This window comes from Triticum aestivum, chromosome 2D, assembly GCF_018294505.1.
Source record: "Triticum aestivum cultivar Chinese Spring chromosome 2D, IWGSC CS RefSeq v2.1, whole genome shotgun sequence".
NCBI lineage: Eukaryota > Viridiplantae > Streptophyta > Magnoliopsida > Poales > Poaceae > Triticum > Triticum aestivum.
In genome coordinates, this window is record NC_057799.1 from 582,026,217 (window position 1) to 582,037,499 (window position 11,283).

The following is an 11,283-nucleotide window of genomic DNA, read 5'->3' on the forward strand; positions in this document are numbered from 1 at the left end:
CGGTTGGTGACACCAACCGGGACAAAAGGCCCTGCCTATTGGTCCCGGTTGGTGGCACCAACCGGGACCAAAGGCCCCCCTGCCTGGGCTGGCAGCAGCGGCCACGTGGAGGACCTTCTGTCCCGGTTCGTGTAGGAACCGGGACTAAAGGGTTAGGGCTTTAGTAACGACCCTTTAGTCCTGGTTCGAAAACCGGGACAAAAGGCCCTTACCAACCGGGGTAAAAGCCCCTTTTTCTACTAGTGACTGTAGTGCCTATAAATTATTTTTTAAGTAAATATTTATTAACTTTGAAAATTTAAGGAGAAAAAAGCAGTATCAAATCCATATGAAAGCATAAATCATATGATGTACTTTAAAAATTTGTCAATAAACATGCACAACCTTTATGATGTCTGACTTTTAGCATAAAACCAAAACGCACTAAATTGTGGAGTGGATGAACCATTAATTTCTCAAAGATTGATTGAATAAATAATGATCATTACGTACTGATGATCAACATTATATTTAGAGCTAGATTCCATTATGCCAATTCAAAAATGTATTGATGGTTTAATGATTAACCTCTAACCTTAAACTTGAAGACAGATCTAGGGTTAAAAAAATAAAATGACCGTAACAGAATTCCAGTCCATGTCGTGCATGTGCTGCTGCTTGTGATCAACGACGGAGTACTGCACCTCGTTGACACGATGCTTCTCTAGGTCGGGACACCGAGTAGTCCAAAGCTTTCTCGTGGGGATCCTGATCCATGCGATGGACGACGACGTCGGTGGTTAGCCCCGCAAGTCCACGATCTGTCACAACGGCGTCCATGACAGGCCCCTCACGTCCATGGCCATGATCTGTCACGATGGCCAATCGATCTCCACGAGTGGATTTCATATCCGGCGGCAGGGAGGCGGGCGTGTGAGCTGCGGCGATGGTTTTAGAGCGTACCCTAGGGGGAGAGATGCGGGGAGTAATTGGTAGTTACCTACTATAGCGGAAATACTTATGAGAAAAATTGATTGGTCGGCGTTGGGCACCTTCAATGCAGCGGTGCTTATTTAGGCGCTTAATTAGGATCCTGGAAAAAAATCACAAGCGTAGGCGCTTGGGGCAAGAGCTAGGAACTGGATTTTGTACATCTACGTGATGCAATCCAAAGATCGTGTCCGGGGTGGATGGGTTGGGGATTGAAAATTGTGTACATAAACCCTAATGCTCAAGACTTGTGAAAACATGAGATCAAATTGTCATCAAGTGATCTAGTATTACTTGGACCGAGACTTTGTGATCATCATGTAGCCACGCCACAAACACGATGGTTCTAGTATTACTTGGATCAACACCTTAGGCAGCAAACTAGTGCATTTCCTTTTTGAGTCACCATCTTCCTTCTTGAAAACCACATGTACACACTCATCATCTATACCATAACACATCAGAATCTGTTAACGAGCGCTCACAAGCTTAACTAGCTTCAAACGAACCTAGCCAATCAGGGTTTTATGCTACTTAATCTAAATGAGCCGATGATTAATGAGCACGAGTTTAACAAGCAGAGATGCCAAACCACACACCAATTAACATAGTTCTACCTTAGTTCAACGCTTCCATATATACAAAAGCAAGCACCACTTAGTAGTACTGGTGCACATAGTTCGACCATAACGTTCACCAACAAAGTATAGCATAGGGTAGTACCTAGCATAGTTAAAACCAAAAGAGCATCAGTTCTAGCTGCGAGGGTGTGCACTTCCCTAAAACCTCAAAGAGGCCTCATCAAGTACTCGGCATACGCGACGTGCTTCACCCTGAAAGCGTAGCCATTCTTGATGCTGCCTTGGGATGTTCCGACTGCATGGTTGATGGTACTTCTCAGGTCGCCTTTCATCAGCTTGTTGCAGTAAGGGCATCCGTAGCCCCCCTTTCCGATTCTTGGCCTGACACGTTTCTCGAGCACACCACTGTCCAGCTCCCTCACCTTCTGCCTCCTATAGATCCTCTGGGTTTCTTGGTCGCTGTCGACGTCGTCACTTAGGACCTACATGTAGTACCAAATGTTGCGTAAGTATATCTAATATGAGAATTCAGCAGGCACAGAATCTATGAAACATAATGTAATTGATGACAGCGTAAAATATCTTCAAATGATGTTGAAAAAATAAATGCATAACTTATTAGTTGGTACATAAGCAACTAAATGGGATAGTACCATATAGTAAAAAATGAAGGATCAACCATACATGTCGAAGAGAGCACTAGCATTGCCACATTTTGCCACACATTTTTCCCAAGCTTGCCTAAGGTTAGTTCATCAAAATGAGAGCCACAAGTTGGCAAGCCTAAGGGAACCTTGCCACACTTTTTGTGTGTATGCCATGTGGGACCCAAGTGTGGCTTGCCTAAGGTGTGGCTGGAACTAAACACTCACTTAAGTTGGTCAAACTTGCCTAACCTTAGGTATGGCAATCTTTGGCAAAGTTAGTCACAAACCAAACAACCTTTAGTGCAACAAAATTCACTTGTTGAGTAAAAATGCATGAACTGATGATGTAACATGGCAGAGCAGCATACAGATGTACTAATGCAAAAAAAGACTTATAACTTACATGCATGACTAAATAAAATAGCTCGTGAGCTGTATCTATTTAGGGTTAGAATTTTGTGTGCTTATGATGATGGATATTGAAAGTCCACATGTTATCGTCGTGGAAGTTTCCCCTGTTGATCGATACCCCACCCATCAATGTTCCTGAACCATTCAACGTTCTAGGTAAAGTAGTTAATTATTATGAATTCTGACAATAAGTGATCCCAAATGTTGTACTTACAAAAAAGGGTTTTTATCATTTATGCCACCAGTTGTGTCCCACAACTAAGTATCACCACCAGGAATTTCTACTGCTAAAAAAAGCCAGCGCTTCGTTAGACACATGCTAAAAAATGCCACTGCACATGATTATTGTGATATCAAATCTATCTTGACATGATATAATGGCATCAATACCTATGGACCAACATGCCAGCTCTCCCTCTATCTCACTACAATAAAGTGTGGGCCCACTTGATCCCAACAGCGTTCTTATTTTCCTGTAAAATTATTCGCTTACTTATTCCTCACAAGTGGGGCCACACTTATCATTGTGAGATAGAGAGAACTGAAATGTGGGCCTGGGCTTTTTTTGTCATATTGGATGGTCAACAAGTTTTAAATGAAAATAACAATGTCTAATGGCATTATTGAGCAAACATCTAACAGAACGATGGCATTTTTGATACATCTAATGGCATTTTTGAGTAAGCATCTCACAAATCGATGGCATTTTTGAGCGGTTGTAACTTCTAAGGGAAAAACTGAGTAGTGGGATACAACTGGTGGCATAAATGATAAAAACCCTACAAAAGAACTAATTAAAACAACTCAAGTAAAACATTGATGATATCCAATTTCTTTCTAAAATAGCCATTGCTTAGAGATAATCAATGTTTAAAATCATTGCCACAGCCACTTATGGAACATTTAAACCAAAGATCGATCAAGTGCAACCAAACATGTACTCAACATTTTAATACCTTATTTGCCTTGTACTGATCAGAGAAAACCTAGGATATTACAAAATAAATAAATAAAGGGGATAGATGACTAACCTCTTCTTCGTTCTCGTCGGCGACGACCATAGGTGGGGGCAGGGGAGGCAACAACCGCGGCAGACGAACACCTGAGTGAGGCTGAGGAGCCACCACCTACTCCGGCAGAGGAGCCAGAGGAGCCACCTGTTCCGGATTATTAGCAGAATAATTTATATAGGTCAAAAACTGACATATACATGCCTCAATAAATGTAATCTAGCTACACAGCTGCGGATCCAGGATTTCATACTTGGGTGTTCAAAAATTTATATTGCAAACTAAAACCACAACAATATTTTCAAATGGAGGGAGTAATATCTAAAATTTTCATGTGAAAAGATTCTTAGTCCATCGTAATGACAGTACTGACATGAATGATAGAAAATGAAGATTATTTGCTTCATGACCATACAATATGACATTTTCATAAACAAGGCATGGTGTTGTTATCCTTAAGTTGTAGAAAATATTTTCACAATCACCTACGTAGGCAATTCAATTCCAAGGTCAAGCTACGTATTTGTATTAGCACAGTCACCAAACCTAGGTGGATTTATTAGCGGAATAATTTATCTAGATCAAAATATTGCCTATGCAGGGCTCAACACATATAACCTAGCTAGTTACCTAACACATCTACAAAATATTGATATGGAGTCCATCGATCAAAGATAAAAAGAAACCCTGGCCTTCCCCAAAAATAGAGAAAAGGACTGACCAGAGCACACCTAGGATTTTACAAAAAACTAAAGGAGATAGATGACTAACGTCGTCTTTGTTGACGTCGCCGGCGACCACAGGCTCAGACACCGGAGGCGTCACCCGCGGCAGAGGAGACACCTGCTCCGTCTGAGGACCCAGAGCAGCTACCGGGGCCCACATAAATGGTTGTGCAAGGACAGTTTCATGCCGGTCAAGTACCATATATAAGAAATTTCGGCCAAAAAAATTTGGGTGCAGTACTGTACGTATGTACCGGTGCTGCTGCTATCAAAATTTGGCATCAACACATTTTGGATGCCCGAGAACCATGAGATCCGAGTGGTTGGTATATCTTAAATTAAGATAACCTATACAATGAGGAGCCGACCCCCACACCCATGGACCCATGTGGATCCGCCCTGAAACCTAACGGATCTAACGAATCTAGGTTGACACCTAGGATTGACCAGAGCACACCTAGGATTTTACAAAAAATTAAAGGAGATATATGACTAACGACTTCTTTGTTGACATCGCCGAGGACCACAGGCTCGGGCACAGGAGGCGTCACCTGCTCCGTCTGAGGAGCCAGAGCAGCTACCTGGTCCCACATAAATAGCAGAATATTTTATATAGATCAAAAAATGTCATATACATGCCTAAACTAATGCAACCTAGCAACACAGCTTCGGATCCAGGATTTCAAAGTTGGGTGTTCAAAAATTAATATTGCAAACCAAAACCACAACAATAGTTTTCAAACGGCTGAGATCAAGTTGGCTTTTGAGTCCAGAAGGCATTCTTCTGCCTCTGCTTCTGTTACTCAAGAAATTAAAGAGTTAGGAGTAATAGCTAAAATGTTCATGTGAAAATATTATTTTTCCATCATACTGACAGTACAGACATGAATGACAGAAAATGAAGATTATTTAGTATGACATTTTCATAAACAAGGCATGGTGTTCTTATCCTTTACTTGCAGAAAATATTATGCTGAAAATAAGCAACCAAATAATATATTTCAAGTAGGGATGATAACAAGTCAATAATATTACAACCTATGGTAATTGGACTCCAGGAATCAAGCAATTGGTGTTGAGCAAATTGAACGACAAAATATGTGTCTGCTGGATTAAGCATGAGAGGCTAGTTTTATACAAATTGACATGAAGTTTAGTGCATAAACTACACCACTTTTAGTCCATTTAGCAATAAAAGAACCATATATAAGAAATTTTGGGCAAAATTTTTTGGGTGGTTGGTAGATCTATCTTAAAATTTGGCATAAACACATTTTGGATGCACGAGAGCCATGGATCGGAGTGGTTGGTAGATCATAAAAACGAGATAACCTATACAATGAGGAGCCGACCCCCACACCCATGCACCCATGTGGATCCGCCCTTGAAACCTACCGGATCTAACGAATCTAGGTACGGATTTCATAGATGGAAGAAAAGCAGAAACCCTAGCCATGCCCAAAAATAGTAAGGGACTGAACAAGGAAGCCTAGGATATTTCCTAAAATAGGACTGACCTCTTCTTCGTCGTCGTCGCCGTCGACGTTGACCACAGGCTGCGGCAGAGGAGGCAGATGGCGTGGCAGAGGAGGCAGATGGTGTGGCAAAGGAGTCACCTGCTCCGGCGGAGGAGCCACCTGCTCCGGCATAGGTGACACCTGTACCGGAGCCTGGACATGGTCGACGATGTCACGGCCGCCCTGCTGCCAGCTGGACCCCTCGCCGGCAGGGAGGGGTTTCTCCATGTGCAGCTTCGCACGGCGCTTGGATGCTTCATGTGCCATGGCGTCCGCCCCGGCGTCGGCCCTCCCTCCCATGGTGCGCTTGGGCATCTTGACGGCGGAGGTGCAGCGGCGGGAAGGGAGTAGCGGCGGGGTGGGCAGGCGAGTGGTGAGGCGTGGGAGGAGAAAACCCTCGTATTTGTGGATGGGGAAGAGGACGGGAAGAGGGGGGCGGCGATGAGATAAATGCAAATGGGGAAGCGGAGTGTGCTATGGGGAAGCGGAGCCGCCGATTTTAGTCCTGGGCAGTCAAAAGGAGTTGTTGCCACGTTCACACCTCCCCGTGCGTTGTACACACCACCACGTCTTGCCATGTCAAAACGTAACTTCTCACTTCTCACTAAAATTAACAGCCCGATCATGCACAGCCATGATTTAGGAGTAATGCAACTTCGCTTCAAAAAATTGTGTAATGTAACTGCTCCCTCATTACACAGAACAAAGTCATACATTGGGACAACTGAATTTGTAGGCTTGTTTCATCTGCACGTGTCATGTTTTACATTTGTCCTAAAATATGTCGTAAAACTTTACAAACAATGGAATGGCAAATGGATGTGACAAAACTTCGTTAGCAACCGCGCGGATTCGTCTGCCATATATCCGATGTCCGGTACCGAGGAGGGGAATGTTGATCCACGCGATGCCATGTGTTTCGTCTGGACCCATATCATGCACCCCAAGCCAACCGGGCCAAAACATGTGCCACTAGCCTTCTCGATCCAAACAACGAGCTAGTGTCCACCATGCGCAGAGATGCTCATGTGGACAGGTTTGCTAGCACTAGTGAATGACGTCGGATCTTGGTGCGCAATATGTGTAGCCGCGTGTCTCTTTGGCGTGCCTGGCATACCGAAGGGACTTGTCGAAGGTCCAAGGAACCGCGGTGGGGTCAATGCTGGATGTATGGTGTGGGTCAACTTGGCTAATGCTGCATGGTTTGAGTTTAGGTGGCTAGGTTTGCATGGCTGGGGGGCTAGATGGCTAATGAGTGCGCATGCGTCATCTGTACATTGTCAAGGTTGAATGGTGGTTGTCTACGTGGCCATGCGTGCATGCATGGTGCGGGTCCAGTTTGCGTTCGGCGCACGGGATGTGCCTTGGTGGGTAGGGCCCACAACTTGCGGCACAGAGTTCTGAAGCAGATGAAGGGGCGGGCCCCGGTCTTTGTCCACAAGCAGGACTTGTTCCCTCTCGATGGCTAGCTCCGGGATGCGTTTTGGTCTCGTTTACACACAACCTAGGTGAAGGCTTATGTGTGCCGCTCTCGATGTTCGACCACACCCACACCGCGAAAGGTCCCAAGAAATTTGGATCCCTCATGAATTTGCACGGATTATAACGGCGGCAGACGAGACCCGACATTTTTTGCCCTTAACAATGGCTCTGAGGCGGCCCTGCCCATTGGTCGCACATGGCACATATATGGACCAGAGCTTAGCATGGAACTGTCACCCCCAATCCCTGCTGTGATTTCATGTGGCCGCGGTATAGATCCTGAATTTCCGAGGATACTGCCCTAGAAATGCGGCAAATGTCCCGAATATGGCAAGCGCGGGCTCCGAGAAAGGCCGGGACCTTGCATGCGCTTTTGGATTGTTCTCCATTGACCCGAGAGAGAGCATCGACGAAAATGGAGGAAAGGGCCCGCATTCATTGCGCAAACCGGACACGTTACCTCAAGGTAGCTAGATCCAAACCATGCACCCCCGCCGTCTAGACCCACGTGGTGCACCACTTAGACACTAGACCCACATCACTTACACCGGCCCCCAAGCCAACCATTCCCCGTGTAGACTCATATGCCGCACCCCGCAAAATAGCTTAGCACAAGACTTCCACCCCGATTCCCACAACATGCACCACTACACGTAAGTGTCGAAAAAATGGACTATCGCATTATCAACATTTTTTTGCCAAAACAAGTAAGCTGTTTTTAAATTGCTTGAAAATAGCAAGGTTTCTGTTAAATTATAATATCATTAATTACACATTATAACGTGCATTTTTTGTCCCTCAAAAAGGGGTGCATTCCTTTTTGTAAACCCACAAAATTACTTCCTTTCCCTCAAAAAAAGAATCCTTCTTCACCCTCTCACGATCACGTTCACGGTGGCCTCGCCCTATAATCTAGGAGTGGTCGATCCAATCTCCCCACGGGGGACAACTTCCACGCACTATGTATCTTGGTTGGTTGCAACAATCTCGCCATCATGGTTTTTTATGGGAAAATCACATTCTTTTGTTTTTCCTTCCAAAGATATGTGGCGAAAAAACATGGAACAAAAATTGTAGAAGGCATGGTGGGATACATGCACATGTTGTCTTTTTGTACTACAAGTGCACTTGTTGGCAAGTTGCATGTGCACGTGTCATGTTTCATTTTTTTATTGAAAATTATGTTGTACACCTTTACATAGACGCTTGAATTATTATTTTCGTATGTTAATAATTCCTAAATATTGAAATTCAGCATGCACATAACACATGGCTTCCAAGCTTCGTCAGCGACCGCTTGGATTCATCTGGTATATGCCCGCTGTCTGGTATTGGGCAGGGGAATGTGGATCCATGCGATGCCATGCGTTTCATCTGGACCCATGTCATGCACCCCCAACCAATCGGGCCGACATCATGTGCCACTAGGCTTCTCGATCCTAACCATGCGCTAGTGTCCACCATGGGTAGAGATGCTCAGGTGCACAGGTTTGCTGGCACTAGTGAATGACGTCGTATCTCGGTGTGGAATATGTGTAGTCGCCTGTTGCTTTGACATACCTGAAATGCCGAGGGAAGGGACTCGTGTCGGAGGTCCAACGAACCGAGGTGGGGTCGATAATGGATGGATGGTGTGGGTGAACCTGGCAAACGGTGCATGGTTTGAGTGAAGCTTGCTAGGTGTGCATGGCTGGGGGCTAGATGGCTAATGAGTGCGCATGCGTCTTGTGTACATTGTCAAGGATGACCGGTGAGTGTCTACTTGGCCACGCGTGCATGCATGATGTCGGTCGAGTTGGCGTGCGGCGCACGGGACGAGCCTTGGTTGCTAGGGTCCACATCTTGCGGCCCGGGGTTCAGAAGCAGATGAAGGGGCAGGCCCCGCACACCGTTCATAGGCCAGAATCGTTTCCTCTCAATGGACAATGGCTCCGAGGCGGCCCTTCTCTTTGGTGGTACATGGCCCATATATATGGACCAAAGAGCTTAGCATGTGATTGTTACCCCATTCCCTGCTATGATTTCATGTGGCCGCGGTATAGATCGTGAATTCTCGATGATACTACCCTAGAAATGCGGCAACTGTCCCGAATATGGCACGCGGGACCCAAGAAAGGATGGGACCTAGCATGCGCGTTTGGATTGTTCTCCGTTGACCCGAGAGAAAGCACCGATGAAAACGGAGGAACTGGCCCGCATGATACACTGCATCACTAGTAGAAACGAAGCTTTATCACCGGTTCGTAAGGGCCTTTAGTGTCGGTTCTGCAACCGGCACTAAAGAGTGGAGACTAAAGCCCCCCCCCCTTTAGTACCGGTTTGGCACGAACCACCACTAAAGGCCCACCACGTGGCGTGAGCTCGCGCCGTGGTACAGGGGACCTTTAGTACCGGTTGGTGTTACCAACCGATACTAAAGGTTTTTTTGAAAAAAAATTCTGAAAATTTTGGAAAAAAAATTTGAACTTTTTTTTTGGATTTTCAATTTTCTGAATTATTTGATGATTTAGTCTCTAATCACCCCTCTTAACTACTCAAGTGTGGATCACTCATTCCAAATCGTCTAACTTCCCGGCCGGTCACCCATCCTCTCACTCCCCCAGCCCGAGCACGCTTAACTTCGGAGTTCTATTCCCTCTACTTTCCAAGTCTACACTTGTTGTTTCCTGACAAATGTAAGCTGTCAATCCTATTAACCCTCAATAGTTTAGCTTGAGCATCAGGTCACACGTTTCACCGTTTGAGTTTGAAACTATTATTCTAAAAAACAGTAATTATTTAGTAACCCTAATATTTCTTGAATAAGTTTGACCACAGTTTGACCAAAATTTGACCAGATTTGACCAAAATTCAAAAAATTGAAATAATTATTTAGTAACACTAATATTCTTGAATAATTATGTAGTAACATTAATACTTCTTGAATAAGTAGTTTGACCATAGTTGACCAGATTTAACCAAAAAACTAAAATTTGAGCATATCTTTTTTTCCTTTTGGAATTTGAGGATTCTAAAAAATTGCAAACAGGCCGTAGGCGGTCAAAATCGGATGCGGATTTTCGTGCTGAATTTTTTGATATATTATACGTTTTTTCTGACATCGTATGCAAAAGTTATAGCCGTTTTACATTTTCCCTACACTTTTTGCAAAACATGTCCAAAAATTGAAGTTTTCAAATTTTCGTAACTAGTAGATGTAGTAATATAACTACCTCTCAAAGGATTTTATTTTTTGAAGTTTTTACCATTTTCTTTTGATTTTTCCAAAACTGAAATGGCGATACACAGGGGGGGGTAGAGTTTGAAAATTGCCCTATAGTCCCGGTTTGTGTCTCCAACCGGGACTATAGGTCAGACCTCTTGCCACGAACCGGTACTAAAGGTGATCGTGGGGCCCTGGCCTGACGCCAGCCTGCCACCACCCCTTTAGTACCGGTTCGTGGCACGAACCGGTACTAAAGGATCAACACGAACCGGCATTAATGCATAGCCGTTCGAACCGGCACTAATAGTACCATTAGTACCGGGCCAAAATCAATCCGGGACTAATGTGTCTCAAATTAGGTCCTTTTTCTACTAGTGCATGCACCTAGAGCCACCTGGGCCCATAACATGCGCCACTACACGTACGTGTCCACAAAACGAACTAACCCATAATCAACTTTTTTTTGTCAAAACAATTTAGTTATTTTTATAATGGCTTGAAAATAGCAAGGTTTCTATTAAATAATAATGTCCTTAATTACAATAAGGTCCATTTTGTAACCACACAAAATTCCTACCTTCCCTCGAAAAAAAGAATTCTTCTCTCACGATCACGATGGCCTCACCCTATAATCTAGGAGTCGATCCAATCTCCCCACGGGGGCCAAGTTGCACGCAGTAGATATTTTTGGTTGGTTTCAAATTTCTCTCCAAAACGGTTTAATATGAGAAAATCA